Genomic DNA, 18109 nt, shown 5'->3' with positions numbered 1-18109 from the left:
ACACACATTCGCACCTTACCATCCTTCTTTGGCACTGGTACCACATTAGCAACCCATTGAGGATAAGAAGTAACAGCTAGAAAACCTGCATTAAATTGTTTCATAACCTCGGCTTTGATTTTCTCAGACATTTCAGGACGCATGGGACGAACCTTCTGCTTAATAGGATGACAATCTTCCTTCATCGGCAAACGATGTACTACTATATCAGTATCTAGTCCTGGCATGTCTTCATAAGACCAAGCAAAAATCTCTACATAGTCATGTAACATCTGAATCAATCTTTCTTTGACACTGTTTTCCAAGCATGCTCCTATTTTGACTTCTTTCCTGTCTACTTCAGTGCCTAGATTTACAATTTCAATTGATTTCTCATGCGGCTGTATAGTTTTTTCTTCTTGCAGTAACAGTCTGGCAAGCTCTCCAGGCACTTCGCAATCTTCGTCACTTCCATCCTCGGTTTGGTAGATCGGATTTTTAAATCCATAATTAACAGTAGCAGAATTATTATCAACAGGATCCAGAGTGGATATGGATCTGCAATTTGTTACGTGAGTGTGTGTAAGAAAACATAGCTTATTTGAAAGATGACAGGAAAGATAAAGAGCGCAATATTTGAATGCAAAAAGTCCATTGATTTATTGAATGTGAATATGCTTATGAAAATGACAAAACCCTTAACAAATTAGCTATTGTGCCCCGGGCATAGACACAATACTTTAAGAAGTTCAATTGTTCATAATAAAAATTACAAAATTTGAAACACTAAAATAAGCAATAACAATTACTCCTGACTAAAGGAAATCGGGATAGTGTCTTCAGCCTTCCAATTATTGAGTCTGTCACCAATTTTTGGGAAAATCCAGTCATCCAAGTCGCAATCGCTATCAGCATCTTCTACAACATTAATCTGATCTTTGACTATCTTTTCAGAGCTAAACCCCATGCCAAATTTATCAGACTTGTACGGTACATCGATCAGTTGACCCCAGCCAGTACGACCACCATCTTCAACCATGGCTTGAGCATCTTTCAGAGAAATCATAGCAGGAGGAGCACGAATAACCTTGGACACACGGGAAGTTGGCTTAAGGACAGGACTGGTCGGAGGAACTACTTCAAATGACTGAGAATGAGTCTCAAAGAGTTCACCATCCATCTCGACGTATCTGAAGGTATGCACACTACTGACAATATACTATTCTTCTCCACACACAGTGACAATCTTGCCCTCTATTGGATACCTCAGCTTTTGATGGAAAGACGAAGCTACAACACTTGCCCCATGGATCCAAGGGCGTCCTAGCAAGCAGGAATAGGCAGGACGAATGTTCATTACGTAACAGGTAATGTTGAAGACTTGAGGTCCTATCTTGATAGGGAGAACCACTTCACCATGGACAACACTCTTCGCACCATCGTAAGCACGCACCACAACGTCACTAGGTTTCAGTTCAATGCTTTTACAGTCAAGCTTATCGAGCACAGCTTTCGGTAGCACATTCAAAGAAGAGCCATTGTCGATCAACACAAGAGACAAGGTGATCCCCTTACACTCAATGGAGATATGCAGAGCTTTATTGTGATTCTTTCCTGCTGGTGTCTAGTCAGCATCAGAAAAGCCTATGCCATTATCAATAGCCAAGTTAGCAACATAATTTTCTAACTGATCGACAAATGTCTCCTAAGGTACATGAGCGGTCTTCAAGAATTTTATCAACGCATTGGCATGAGATTCAGAAGATAACAACAAGGATAACATCGAAATTTTAGACAGAGTATGCCCCAGCTGTTCGACCACATCAAAATCACTCTTACGGATGATTTTCAGCATTTCTTCCATTTCCTGCTTGGCAACATCTTCGGTAGTAACTTCAACTGGTGTCTTTGACTGAGAAGGATTGATTACTGGTCTCTTTCCTCGGGTTTCAGGGGCAGGAGGTGAGATTTCTGGAGAGAAGATCCTTCCACTTCGAGTAATTTTACTAGTCCCAACAATGTCAACATCATTAGGATTAGCAGAATTATCATCCTGCTTTATGTCATGGATGTAAACATCACCTCCATAATTCCACGGAATGGCTTTGCTTTAGGAATACGGTACTAGGCCAGGTGCAGTAATAATTAGGGGAGCTACCTAAGGCTCAGCAGTAATCTTCACAGGCACTCTAGTAGCGGTTATCTTCATTGGAACTTTGGACCTAGCAATCACAGATATTTCTTCAATAGGGTTTTCCACCTTAGGAATCTTTTCAAAGAGAATTGTATGATCATCTATCAGCCGTTGAATACCATTCCTCAACTTCAAGCAATCATTGGGTCGGAGTATACAGAGATCGCAATTTTCAGCACAACCTGGAAATAAACCAGCTTGCAATAAATTCTTCTTGATGATCAGGAGAAGAGATGTTAAGTCAGCTACATTAGTAATGTGAGAATTGTCATCCACAACATTAACAGTCTTGTCATGATTAGGCATAGGAGCCGTGATGACATTAGGAGTCTCCGGAGGATCAAATTCAATTTCTCCAACGTCGATCATATCCTGAATCTTATTCTTCAACAACCAACAATCGTTTGTATCATGCCCGGGGCTATCGGAGTGATATGCACACCTGGCATTGGGATTATAACGAGGAGAAGTAGTGTTGGGATTTGCAGGAGGATCTCTGAGGGTAATTAAATTTGCTTTTAGCATACCCTGCAGTGCTTGTGCTAAAGTCATATTGATCTTGGTAAACTGCCTTCTTGGCCTGTCTTGTCTGTGTTGGAAGTTTTGAGATGGCGGTGCTGCAATCGTAACTGCTCCAATAGTATGGTCACGATTTTTCTTGTTATGACCCCTTTGACCGTACACAACATTTGATTCATTCTTCCCCTGATAGGACTTTTTGGTGCTTGGAGAGGTAGTCACCTGTATCTTTCCACTTCGAATGCCGCTTTCAACACGTTCACCCGTCAATATAAGTTCAGTGAAACCCGATGAGGAACTTCCCAATAGATGGCTGTAGAATGGGCCAGTCAGTGTACCCATGAACATGTCCACTAATTCTCGATCAGTCATAGGGGGTTTGACTCTGCCAGCCAAGTCTCTCCATTTTTGAGCATATTCTTTGAAGCTTTCTTTAGAGCCCATAGTCATATTTTGCAGCTGTAGCCGAGTAGGCGCTAATTCAGAATTATACTGGTAGTGCTTGTAGAAAGTTGTCGCTAAATCAGTCCAGGTGCGGATGTTAGAGCTCTCGAGCTGATAATACCACTCTAACTGTATGCCAGACATACTCTCTTGGAAGAAATGGATATATAGCTTCCTATCAGTGGTATACGACTGGATCTTTCTCACATAAGCTCTCAGATGCATCTGAGGACAAGACGCACCATCATACTTAGTGAAAGCGGGGACCTTGAATTTGCGAGGAATGACCACATCAGAGACCAGACCTAAGCTTTCGAAATCCAGACCGGGCGCCTTCTGACCCTTCATAGCTAGCATACGTTCTTCCAGCAACTTATACTTATCATCTTTCGGAGAGTACTGTTCATTTTCATAATTTTCATAGTCGTCCTCAGGGTTGAAGGGATCAGCATTCTCATCTTTCGAATCATTTTCTGTCTCATCTTCTTTATCCTTCGGAATTCCAATCTTGACTCCTGAAGCCTGTCCTTTAAGCCTTCTTCCCGGGTTAATGTAACTCACATATTTCTTGTCTTTCTTCTTCTCGAGCAATAGAGTCTTCAGTTCCTCCTGCCCCTTGGATAAGTTCAAGATCATCTCCTGGAATTGAGCATTCTGAGCCTGGAGATCCTTGACAGTTTGTTCGAGGGCCATTTTTCTGTTTGAGAGGAAGACTGTGAGAACATTGATCCTTTAGAGTACCTGTTATGCAATATTATGTTATGTTATGCAATGTATGAAATGTTTTCAAGGACTTTTGGAATTTAACTTTGCGTAAACCACCAAAAAGGGGAACTTTTATTAATAATTTCTTTAATCAATGTTCATTACAAGAAAAAATGAAAGCTCAAGTCTCCCAGGGACGGCTTCTTTTTGGGCGGAGATATGCATTGAGACTTCGTTCCTCATTAAGCTGGCTGGTGAGCTCTAATACTTTCTTCCTTTCAGCACATAATTGAGCTTCAAAAGTATGCCTTTCCTCTCTCAACTGGATCCAAGATTTCTTCAATTCTTCAACATTGGTAGGCATATCTGGATAAGGAATGATCTGAGGGGTACCTCCTTCAACTTTTGGTTCAACAATCAGAGGTCCGATTGCAAGATATGGCATGATAAGCTCACGAGCTCTGGCGCGTACCCATCTGAGATAAGGTTCCATAGGAATAAAGTTTTTCTGTCCTAAAGTACTTCTTTTCACCATGCCCCAAGCTCGTACAAACCTTTGACGGAGACCTTGAGAATCGTTGTCATAGTCAAACACAGTGCCTTGGATAATTATTTCATGTGGACCATCTCGTCGAGCATAACCAAACTGACGTAGGGCTAAAGCAGGATTATAAGTAATACCTCCTCTTATCCCCAAGAGTGGTACGTTAGAGAATTCTCCACAACGGTCAATGATGATAACATTTTCTTTGGGTTGGGGACACCAATGGATGTCTGAATGGGAGAGCGACATTATCCTTTAAGATCATTTCAAATTTTGCTCATTCTTCAAGACTGATTGAGGAAGGTGCGAAATAAACCACCTAGATAATAAAGGTACGCAGCACATGAGAGTCCCTTGCCTTTTCATAGTACGAGTGTGAAGGGAATGCAAAATGTCTCCAACCAAGGTGGGCACAAGGTTATCAGTGAGAAATATCTTAACAGCATTCATGTCTGTGAATTGATTCGGATTAGGAAATAGCACCAAACCATAGATTAGTAATGCTAGAACATCTTCGAAAGCGTGGACACTCATAGCTTTTAGGAATTCTCGGGCCTTATTTATCAGAAATTTGGCAAGTAAACCCTTAACTTCACTTCTTGTTACCCAATTAGTTTCAATGTCGGACTTTGTCATGTGTAAAGCCGAGACAACCTTTTTAGACCTCGGAATCTTTTCTAAACCACTGAAAGGTGTTTGATCAAGGATAGGTATCCCAAGAAACCTAGAAAATTCTTCTAATGTGGGTACCAACTGATAATCTAAGAAGGTGAAGCAATGATGTTTAGGATCGAAGAACTGGAATAGAACTCTCATCATATCTTCCTTGAAACTGGTGGTAACTAAATTGAGGAGATAACCATGTTTGTTGATGAACTGAGCATGATCGGGAAGTTCCGACACTAAATCCTTGAGTTGAGGAGAGGTCGCTACAAAATTGATCAGGATGGTCTTCTTGGAAGCCATAACCCTACAAAACAGAGCAAAGTTAAATCCCTAAGTCCTCGAAATGGTTAGTACAATGCCATGATGTCATGATGTTATGATGTTATGATGTCAAGTAAGCAACAAGCACAAACAAGTCACACCATAATCATTCCTAGGTTTTAAGGCTTGCATGAGTTCCATAGGTAAGTACCCTCCCCACTGAAGTTTGGTTGGTTCAACCTGTCCTAGAATAGTAACCGGGTTCTAGAAAGATCTCAAATCATTGACCTTTCCTTAAGTCCACTTCAGTGCAACACCAAGTGGTTGACCAAAATTTCCCTAAAGTCCAATCTCAAAGAGTGTAGTATCGAGTATCAACCAACCCCAGTCGAAACCGAAGTCAGTTATCTCACTACTTTCTAATGGCTAGGATGAGTAGGGTTCTAAAGGTCTGGTTAATGCTTTGATGACACCACGCAGACGCCAAATTTTTCCTCAAGTAAACATGAGGAACACCAGGACATCCAAAGTGTCACATTAACCGTAGCCATCATTTTAACCATTCCAGTATACGCCGGACAGTCGCGATGATCTCTTGCTACTTACCTAAGGTACACTAGATCCGGGTGTAGGATCTTTCACTCAAGCATAGAATACCCAATCAATCCCTTAAAAGTAAATCAGACAAAGAAACAATTCGAAAACATAAGTGATCTTATCTTTAAGGTAACCTCTCTTTTTAAGATTTCCCAGCAGAGTCGCCAGTTCTGTGATACGGTGAATTGACTTTGTGTTTTTGCTTTGACAAGCAATGTTGCGGATAACAAGAGTCGCCACCGACTTTTCTTTTATCCAATAAGGAAAGGCGGAAAAAAACTGGAAAGACCTTGATTAGATTTTGAGTTCGGGAGGTACATTATACAAAGGGAAGGTGTTAGCACCCTTTGTATCCATGCTTATCCATGGGCTCTTAATTGCTTAACTCACTTATGTTTTCCTTGTTTGAGAAAGTGTTTGAGAAATGTGGTGTGTTTAGAAAATATTTTGAAAGGAGAGTTTAACTTTGTAATGATTCTTGTACGAATGTATACAAGGTGTTTATCTCGTTTAATTTTGAAAGATGTTTAGAAATATATAACTCGGCGATGATTCTGGTGCGAATGTATATCAAGTGGTGATTTTCTAAAAGATTTTTTGAAAAGTGTGAGGTGTGAAAAGCATTTTAAGCCGTGAGCAAGCATTTAAGAGTTATACCTAACCAATGTCTTTATAGGTATTCCCTATCCTTAAGAGGGTAAAACTGTCCTTACTATTGAGAAGTAAGTAGTCTTATCCTTTGGATGTAAAGGGACATCGTGGGGTCGTCGATTGGTCATTGAAGGCAACATTTGTAAGGATACCTTAGCATTCAAAGGGACGATCATCATTTAATCGTAGGCTACAACGAAGGGTCATCGAGGGACAAAGTCATATATTCGAAGGCAACGTTCGAGGGACAAGGTCATATATTCGAAGGCAACGTTCGAGGGACTATGATTTATCTTGTAGGGACATTGACCTTTTGATCGAAAGGACTATGACTTATCTGTTTAGGGATGATGATGATTTAATCGAAAGGATCTTTGCTAAGGGTATCCCCACATTCGCGGGACATGACCGTAATATCGTAAGGCAACAAAGAGAGGGTTACCCTAGAGGTGCAAGTGTGGAAATGATTGGATTCAGATATATTATCTTGAATTAATTTATCTAAATTCGATTATTTATCTTTCCATGCAATCCTATTAGCATACATCTAGACAGTTATATTCACAGTATGGAAAAATTAAAGTGCGAAAAATAAGACTAATTAACGAGTACCAAAGTAAAAGGGCATACAAAATAATAAAACCTAATTAAACTAAAAATAAAGAAATAAAAAAAATATAATTAGATTTTTATTATTCAAAATAGCCTATTTTAATTAATTAAGTGATATATGAAAATTTAATTAATAAACTAGATTAAATTATATCCTAGTTTAAATAACCAAAATAATATATTAATTAGAAAATTAATTATAGTGGAAAGGGAGTAAACATAGTAAAAACACTAAAAAGTTAAAAAATAATAAACCCAGGACCTCTATGTTGCAATGAGGGGGGAGCTACCAACGAGTCATGTTGGTCAATTCGTTATTTATTCGCCTTCATTAAAATATATATTAATTCTACATGGATTTTTCCATTTTGACACAACACCACCATGCATGTTACAACTTTCTCTCTTACGGCAAGCTACTTTATTTTTTTTCATGTTGTTTCTTTCATGTGAATACAACAAACTCGGGATTTGATTCTTCTAGTTTGCTCATTGTATGTGTGTTGTTCTTATTCAAGCTATGAGTGCTTTGTGGTTGTTTTTCTTTTCCCTGCCCGTGAATCTTCTTACTTCTGCCTTGCCTTGTGTATCTTCTTCTCCTGTATCTCTCCTCTTTTTCTTCTTCTCCTCTCGCTGTAGCCATATGAAGTATTTATAATGGTGTGGATTAGGGTTTAACCTTGCTAAATATTTGGATCCCTTCCTATAATTTAGGAGAGTTAGCTATAATGGTGTGGATTATGGTTTAACCCTGCTATCTATTATTATAAATAAATATTTATTAAATACAAATATTATTATAAATAATGAATAATTTAAATGACTTTTAACAAATAAAAATTAATTTAAATTTTAGTTACATAATTGAATTAAAATTTAAACCTATTTCTATTTTTAGTTTCATCATTTAAAGAAATCAAAATTATTCTTACTTATATCAACCAAAATTATTTTATAATTTATGGGCTTTTAAAAAAATGTTACTCTTATAAATAAATATTATTAAGTAAAAAAACGTGAATTACTAAATAAATACTATTTATAAATAATGAATAAATGGAACATGAGTCACTAAATTATAAAAAATAGTTATTATAATTTAATGAGCTTTAACAAATAAAATTAATTTAAAATTTTAATTATACAATTAAAATTCAAATCTATTTTTATTTATCATTAAATTAAAACTATTTTATTTATATATATAAAATTTATTTATATCATACAGATAACCAAAATCATTATTATTTTTTATATCTGTATCACATAATAAATAAATTAAAATTTATAAATTATTTGAGAATGTATGTTAATGAATGAATGCAAATGTGAAATGAATGTCATGCATGAATCAATTTATCATAAAAATTAACAGGCAAATTTTGGGGTATGACAACTTCTATCCACCTAAGCAAACAAATCGAATCATTTTCGTAATAAGAAGTGAAAAGGGAGATGACTTTGAGTTTTCAATTTTTCTCCTCGATTATTTGAATACGAGTTCTCTTACTCGGTTAGCCAAATAATTGTCATTTCCATCTTCCAAACCCCAATTAAATCAAAACACTTTCATAATAAACTAAATGAAAAGGGAGATGACTTTGAGTTTTCAACTTCTCTCCTCAATTGTTTGAATACGAATTCTCTTACCCGGTTAGTCAAACAATTGTCATTTTCTCGCGAATTAATAAATTAATCAAATCATTTTCATAATAAACTATACGAAAAAGGAGATGGTCTTGAGCCTTTGATTTCTCTCCTCAAATGCTTGGATATGAGTTGTCTTACTCAGTCATTCAAGTACTTGTCGTTTATTCTAAAATACATCAACCATACACAACTTTATTTTCATAACTACTAAGGAAGAAAAAGAAAACGGTATAGAGTCTTTTATTCCCTTTCCCGATTATTAGGATACAAGTTGTCTTACTCGACTATCCGTGTATTCGTCATCCATTCAAAAACACCTTAATCATCATTAAAATCCTTTTACAATTAAGGATGAGAAAGAAAGCGGTCTAAAGTCTTCTATTCCCTTTCCCGATTATTAGGATACGAGTTGTCTTACTCAGGCCATCCGAGTAATCGTCATCCGACCAAATATCTTAACATTTCCTCGCCCTTGTGCGATCGAAACCAATCAAAACATCAAACACATTAATTCAACTTGTCACCCCCCGCGTGACCAAAACCCTTTTTCAAAAGAACATTGTTATTCCTTTCTAATGCGCACAACAAACTAGTGTTAGAGCCTCCATCGAGAGTAGACAAGCCAAAGTTTAGCCTTTAGAACGCCGACCTACATAGTCGTTCACAAAACAAAACACACCAATTATTCGTAGTGCCCAAACTACGAATACTTTGATTTCCTTATTGCACCATAAGGATACGTAGGCAGGAGATTGTTGTATCTTCGCGAGCACACTAATAAAAAACCTCTCTTTCCCCCTTTATGAGGTTCCCATCCATCTTTATTCAATTATATTATAACTAGAAGAAAACAAACAACGTAAGTTAACACTCAAATCACAAAATTGAACTAAAAGGTTCCCGTTGAGTACAACGGACGTGAGTGGTGTTAATACCTTCCCCTTGCGTAATCCACTCCCGAAACCGAATATGGTTGCGACGACCATTATTCAATTTTCTAAAAGGTTTTATCGATATTTTCCTATTCCTTCATTGGGATAAATAAAGTTCGGTGGCGACTCTGTTTGAACTAACATTTTTCCGCGTCCATCGCGAGGGATCGCATTTTTCTTAGGTGCGACAAATACGTAGGCACAAGGGCCCAAATCCTTGGCGAACACACTAAATTAAAACTTATATTCTCTCCCCATCTCACTTTTTCATCTCATTCCCGATAGCAAGCAACATACAGATAAACAAGATCCGTATGCATTTGATACAGGTAAGTGGTTCCCATGGAGTACCATGAATGTGAGGGGTGTTAATACCTTTTCCTTGCAGAACCGACTTCCGAATCCGCTCTTGGTTGTGAGACCATTCTTTCATTTGAGGTTTTATCGTTATTTTCCATTTCCTTTGGAATAAATAAAATCCTGTGGTGACTCTGTATTTTTTACGGCGCGACAATACCATAAATTCACCAATCAAAGCATAAAGTTCAACGAATATAACAAGATGATTAAAAGGGAAGAGCAACATGAAGGAGAATAGAGATCCAAAATGCAGCGAAATTTAAAAAAATTCTCCTTCAGTGATCCTTACGAATGGACATAATCAGTGATAGAATCGTTACCTCTTGTGGCGATTGAAACCTTTGATGCAGACCTACGGAGCGATCACGAACGTTGAAAGGTGACAATGTCTCTACTCATCCCACACGAACGGTTCCTTCAATCTCAGTGCTAGCTACTATGAATGAAGGCTTTGAGTGAGAGAGAGAGAAACAAAGTTACAATTGCACAAATGCTTATGCACAAGGGTTCTATTTATAGAACCACTTGTGTGGGGCTGTAAGTTAAAAAAGCCCACTTAAGTGTATGTGGCCCATATCTTATGATATACCAAAATTACTTAAGCGCTTGGTACCTTACCATATTTTGTATTCTACTTAAGTGCATCGTACCTTACGATGTCCTACAATTCACTTAAATGCATCGTACCTTACGGTGTTCCTTATTTACTCTATCTCTCATTAATCCGTCCTTTTATGTGTGACCCTATAGGTTTTCACGGCATTGGCAATTATATTAAATCACGTATTTAACATAATAAACAGTAAGCGGTATCTAGCAACACATCACTGCTGCCCAAGACACGAAAATGTCATGTGATATGAAAAATCCTTTTGTGATAATACTTATGTGTACAATTACCCTTTTGCCCTTATGTTTATATTGAACACAAGGCATAAAACGTGTCATCCTTGTCCAATTCAATATTGGGTCCGTAGACATTTATCCTGTTACGCGGGATGGGCAAATTCCATCTAGGTCACTCATGTCCCTCAACATGCTTCGTGGAGTACCCGTCAACTATCTTTATGGTCATCCTGTTACGAACAATGTTTGATCAACAATAAGACACTCAACTTTACATTTAGGGTACATAGTGGTTTTAGGTCAAAGGGTGGTATACACCATTATCACCATGAGAATAACTTATGACACTTAGCATAACATTCTATATAGTATTCTCATAGCGAGTCAATCCAGTATAAATATTACTCTCAATATTCATACTTATGTTTAAGACTTGATAACTCCTTATCCATGATCCATGAGATGTGATCATCAGTCTATATACATAATAATCTTAATGCTTTAATGTTATCCCACTTCACAATAAATCTCGACTGTAGATACTTTAAGAATAATGTCCTTATGTTTAATGAGATCTCATGATTAAGTCACACTTGATACATTAAACGTACTAGCTATTCCATGGACTTTATTAAACAAACACAATAAAGAAAAAGCCTTTTATTATTAATAAATAATTCGATACAAGTACCAAAAGTATTGGCCTTTAGGGCTTACACCAACACAACCTTCATGCGCTCATACTTCGACTTTGAAATCCCTAAGCGACATTCAAACACAAACTTGTTGGAGGCCAGAGTGTTAATATCTTTCTCCAGAGTTTGGGGTTGTTAGATGTGGCGTATCCCCACCTGGATTTCCATGTCAATCTCTTTGCGGACAACCTTTAGAATCTCATCTTTGTATTCTTTAACTTTCTTGATGTTGGTCTGCAGGTCCTTGATTTGTTGTTCCAGGCGGCGATGTTGTTATCATAAGTTTCAATTTCTTTCTTATCTTGTTCTGTTTTTATTTACAACTCAGCAACTCTGGTGGTGGATTTAGTAATAGCCTCCTACTCAACCATTTATGCTTTTGTTTTACTCCGAATTTTAGTCCGCAGTGATTTTATAAATAAATAGCCCAAGTTCCATGATGATGTTTGCAACTTCTGGAGAGGAATTTAGGATATCGACTAGCTTTTGAAGGTCCTTGATCCCAAAGCAAGTAAAATGATCGTTCTCCAGGACTTCAAGTAGGTCAACATCGAAAACTTTCTCTTTAATCTTTTTTCGCATATTATCAGCAAACTCACTCTTATATCGACTACCAGATACGGTCGAGGAGCTGTAGCATTTTTCATTTTACCTACCTCTGGCGCTTTATTTTAATGCTTCTCATTTTTCTGAAGAAAGGGAAGCAATATTACCAGTTGAAGGTGCAATCAATTTTTTGGCAACGTCAGAGGTTTGGACATCCTAGGGCATTCCACCTGATATTTCCTCATCATTTATGTCATTCTCCTTTTGTTCATTTTGATCATCAACTGGAGGGATGACGAACATGGAATGATCTTTATCTTATTCTTCCTCATCATCTGAGACATCTTTAGCTTGGTCAAGAATGTCTGACGAAGCATCATTTGGTTTTTCTTAGACATCTTCCTCCGCAACTGGCATATTCGTGTATTCATGGACTTCGATAATGGGATGTTCGTCTTCTTCTCGATCGGAGTCGCTGGTTTGAGAATGTTGAGTGGTGATTTTTGGTGGCGAAGCTTCCCGTGGTTCTTCAGCAGGTTTGCTAACCTCCCTTGTAGATCCCTTTGTCGAATTCTTAATGGACGTAGGATGATACAAAAGAGTACTGGAAGGATGATAAAACGGGGTGCTTATGGGATGGTACGAAGGGTCATTGCTGCTCACAGGAATAACTTCTTTGGCGCTTGATTGCCCAATACCTTTCGTGCCGCCCTATAAAAGAAGTTAAGCCATGGTAAGTAGTCAAAAGGATAAATAATGAAATGACTGAGAAAGAGTAAGGTGAGATTCTTTTACCTTAAAACCTTCAGCTCCGGGGCTGGAATTATCAATCGCAAGCCTTCCAGGAGTAGTCTTAGCAGACACCTTTAGGACAACAGGTGTTTTGGTTGGAACCTTGGTGGCAACAACCTTTGGTTGAGAAGTGGCATCAGAGGTCTTTGCCTTTTTCTTTTTTGACTTGTTTGGAGGTATCCGATGAAAGATTTCCATCATCAGATTCGACTGTTGGGACCTGTGGTTCCTTAAGTTTTCATTTTTTTGGTGTTGTTAGTGGTTTTTGACTTACATGAAAAGAAATATCTCAATATTATAATGCGAATATAATGCATCAAGAGAATCAATAACAATGTGAGAAATATACCTTTATTGTTGTGGGTGTTTCTTCTTCTTCTTCTTCTTCAACTGCATCTTTTATTGTAGTGGTTTTCTCTGCAGGACCTTTTAGTATTGCTTTCCTTTCGATAATTGAAAAGGAAAAAATAAGCCAAAACAATTATCACAAATAAAAAGAGGAATCAAGGAACTGTTGGGAGAACAAGTTAAATAAAAAAAACCTTTTATTCCACACCTTCATATATTGAAGACTTTATTTGAACATCTTCTATGCGGATATGAAGGTGTCATTTGAAATTATCTAGAGTATGCTTAGTCAAAACCACCTGTTTCGCCGACTTTTGAGAGTCTTGTCGAGGAATTTTTACAAAATCCATACAGACAAACCGATTTGGAAATGAAGGGCTGAAGGCCACACCAAAACAAACAAATGATATTCAATGTAATTTTAGTTTGTGAAGTCTGAAATCCAACTTATACCTGTGTTCTGGTTTGACATACAAAGGCAATTTTAAATCAGGGAGTTTCTTCATAAATTTTTCTTTCAAAGTAACTGCTGCTTCGCGGATGCTTCGACTAAGATCATCAGGTCTATAGGCAGTTTCAAAGTATTTTTGGAATGGTTGAATTTCCTTGATGTGAGTCGACATACCTTTCTTGGTCCTTTCCTGTATAGAAGAAAACACATTTATTAGATGTTGAGTAAAAGCTGCCATGTCAAACATCTCTATGGAGTAATAATTCTTCCACCAATTATCGCATTCTTGATTATAAAAGAATGATGGATTAATGGAGACAGGGGTAAATTGTGCAATGTAATAATATTTTTCCATTTCTTCCATACATTCAACTTCAGAGTGGACCATGTTGTAGAGGATGCCAACGCTTTTCTTAGTGAAAAGTGGTTTGGTTAAGATCTAGTTAAGACCAAACTGTCGAGAAACCAAATTTGGTTGATAACTGAGAAGAATGAACTGGTTCTTCGATGGTCTGAGTCTTGTAGGAATCAGTTTGGGTGTGAGGAACGCATCCCATATGGCCAGAGATTCTGCCTCCTAATCCTTCAGAGGAGGGGAATTTTCTAGTAAACCACTTTGAACCATGAGTCTTGTTGGCGAATGAGGCCATAGAAGAGGTGAAGTGGTAACGCTTTGCGTACATCATCACATATCTAGTGAAAGTCTTCTGCAAGCTAAACCCTTAGTCATTTGGAGTCAGTTGGGTGAGGCGTGTTCCTTCAACCCTCATATTTTTAATTTCGCCGACTTCTTCGTTAATAGGGCTGTGATTTGGCAGCGACACTTTGAAAGTGGCATTGAGCCACATTTGAAGTAACCAATAGGGGCCAAAAAGTAGTAGATTCGACATAGGTTGGAATCTTTTGAGGGTGTCGACACCTTCCCCTAAGGATTCATAAAGACAACCTAGGATCATCTGGCTAAGGCAAAGTTCGTGCCAAACATGTAACTGGTTCGCCATAGGCAAATATTTCTTTGCCACTTGGAGAGATTTTGAACAGAAAACACACATAGATAGCCAGAGTGCAATAACTACAATATGTTATACATTAGAGACTTCCTCGATATCTTTCTTATAATAGTTTGTGATGTAGTTGGTGAAGGTGGATCAACTACCATCAAAGCCAATAGTGTCTTCAACCACGAAATTGGGGTCATAGGTTTCCCCTGTTGGTCGAAGACCAGTGATTGCAGCTACATCAAAGAGTGTGAGGGTTATCATCTCACAAGGAAGGTGGAAAGTGTTGTGAGTATTATCCCGGTAATATAAGGAAGCTATTAACATAACTTGGTTATATCCAAGACCAACCTTCGATAGTTGAATCATATCGAAGATCCCCATATCCTTCCAAACTTGGGATTTCTTTTTCTCTACTTTATCTAGCCAATACAAGTAGTCTTTGAGATCCTTTAACAAATGACAATAGCAAAATACCCTAAAGTTATTCATATAGTATAGGTTTATGGGGTTTTCTGTAGGCTCATCCGAAGATGTGATTTGTTTCTCTATCTCTTCAGTATTAACCCTAGTTTTCTTCTTATTAGCTATGGGCTTGTTACGATGGTATGTTGGAAAAAATTCTTTCAGTTTTGCAGGATTAATATTCACATTTGGTAAAGGACCTAAAATTTCATGTTTTTTTTATTGGAGATAGAAATGGGGACCAATACTTGAGATTGGTAAATACAACATTTTTCCTCTTCGAGAGGAGGTTCTGGGATATATTGTTGGTTTTCCACTATGTTGGGCCAAGGATCTTGTGGACTAGAGCAAAAACGGATTGTTTCTTGGAGTCTTTGGAGCTTTTTGCTGTTGACTCCATTGATGAAGATGCTTTGAAGAAAAATATGGTTTTGAAATTGAGAGATATGAAAAAAAAACTTTCTTAGGAGTGTGAGAAATTCAGAAGAATGAAGAAATGGAAAAGAAGCTGAAAGAGATTATTTACAGTGGAGTGAAGAAGAAATGTTTCATCATGAGTATCAAAGGTTGATGCTGATCGTGGGACACATGTTCGATTGAAGAGAGATTGAGTGGATGGTAGAAGTTGGCGTGACCCACAATCTCATAGGAAATATGAGTGTGATAATTAAAGTGGATTGTGCGTATGTCCTGATGAGACGTTTTGAGAAAAATGGTCATGATAACCATTACGTCATAGCAGTGAAAGATGTTGTTGCATTAAATCATTCTCAAAAAATGCCTTTTTCTTCATTAAGTCGAAAACAACATTTTTTTGGGGGAAATTTGTTAGCTGGAAATTTGACGCTAAGAAAATGTTTGAGATAAACTAGAAAGGCCAAGGGAAAATATTCTGAAAAGAATACATGAAGTTGATTCTTTCGACAAAAGGAGTTTTGGTCGAAGGAACCCCTTGCATGGAGGGCAATGCTGGTTTGGGACTTAGAAATATTTTTGGGTTCAAACTGCAATTCGGCAAAAGTATTTCGATTGGGGTTGTCTTTGATGAGGCATAAATTCAAATAAGGCTCACAGCTGTTTTTTGGCCTTATCCGATTCTTTAGGAAAACACGTGCGAAACGGTGGAAAATGAAGTGCATGCAGATAAAAACGTGTCATCTTTTGGAGAAGAGACCGTTTGTTATAATTATTTTAAATTACTATAAGTATCTATCTGTGTTAAGAAACAAGTTGTTGAGAATGTACGTGTGATCATCATATTAGTATATTTTCATAAAATCATTTACATTTTCGCCATTTATCTTTATTACATGTTTAATTTAAAGCATTTTTCATACCATTTCTTTATATTTCTGCATTTTTATTCTTAAACTTTGAATATTGTTTTCAAGTCAAGAACATTGTCGAAATGTTCATCATTTATAAAACGTATATTAACAAGAGCACACGTCCTATGATCAATCTAGTCGATCCTGTGAGTAACCAAACCATTTTATTTTTATTTTTTTGGAAGCCTAATGTAACATCACAATTTTTATTAATTATTTTATTTTGAATTATTGGTGATTCATGATGATTTTCGGTGTTTTATTTAATTATTAGATGTTGATGTAATTCAAAATAAATTATTTGAATATGTGTTGCTGAGGTGTGGTATAAATATTAAGGTGCGAAGAGAGAATATGAGTCTGGGCCAATTATGGATTTTGAGAAGAGTTTGTGGTAAGAAGAGGGAATGTAGAGTTAGTTTGGGCCAAAAATAGTAATTAAGCAAAAGTACGAAGATTACTACATATTCCAAAAGTTGTGAGATAAGCTAGGTTTTTGGAAGATTTTGTCAGTACGTGAGATTGGAGCAAAAAAGGCAAAGAGGTAAAGCAAAAATTTGAGGTTGAAGAAGAAGATCAAGGGTTTTTGCTGGAGATCACGTAAGGGTGGGAACTTGTTCCAATAGTAAAATATATGGTAGAATGGTATAATGGATGGACCCTTAACCTCTTTAGGATTGAGTACTTTGATTCATAATTTTGAAATGGAATTCTAAGATGGTTGTTATATGATGAATTTCGTGTCTTATGTGCGTGTATTTTTTCTGTTTTGATGATTGAACATATATCCACCATTGTTGCAATTGCGAAGGTTTTAGGCATAATCTTTAAATAATGATTAGATGTTTTAATTGTGTTAAAACTATAAATTAACTTAACATAATTAGAGTATTGCATAGATTGTAATTTTCTGAACATTTGGGTTTTTACGGAATCAAAACCGGAGGTCCGGAAGGCCTCAAACAATGAAAAATACAGAAAATTCTGCATTTTGTCCGTCACAACCGCACTCAGCGCGGGAGCCTGTGTTCGTGTTTCTCGATCAAAATTGTTTTGACCATAACTTTTGATCTGTAAGTCCAAATTGAGTTCCATTTGAAGCGTTGAATATCTGAAATAGAGAGCTATAACTTTGTTTCAGGGATAAAATAATTTTGGTGACTATTTCATGGATGTTTTTGGGGTTGAAGAAAATGAAAATCGTGGTGAAAATTTTAGAAAAACAACAACTTTTTAGTAACGCCGTCATGCGCAGTTTTGATCATAACTTTCAACTCGTGAATCATTTGGGTTGGGATTTGAAGCGTTAGAAAATTGATTCTCATAGATATAACATGATGGCGATAACTGAATTGTTTAAGTATTATTCTTATGTCTATTATGTTGGTGAAGTTTTTGTTCATACGTTCGGTTAATGAATTGTTGATATATCCCGACGATTTTTGTCATAACTTAACTTTTATTCTGTAAGTCCAATTTTGATGTCGTTTGAAGCATTAGAAAGCTAACGCTTAGACCTATAATAT

This window comes from Lathyrus oleraceus, chromosome 4, assembly GCF_024323335.1.
Source record: "Lathyrus oleraceus cultivar Zhongwan6 chromosome 4, CAAS_Psat_ZW6_1.0, whole genome shotgun sequence".
Classification (NCBI taxonomy): Eukaryota; Viridiplantae; Streptophyta; class Magnoliopsida; order Fabales; family Fabaceae; genus Lathyrus; species Lathyrus oleraceus.
The sequence above is the reverse complement of the archived record's forward strand: the minus strand, read 5'-3'. Positions refer to the sequence as shown.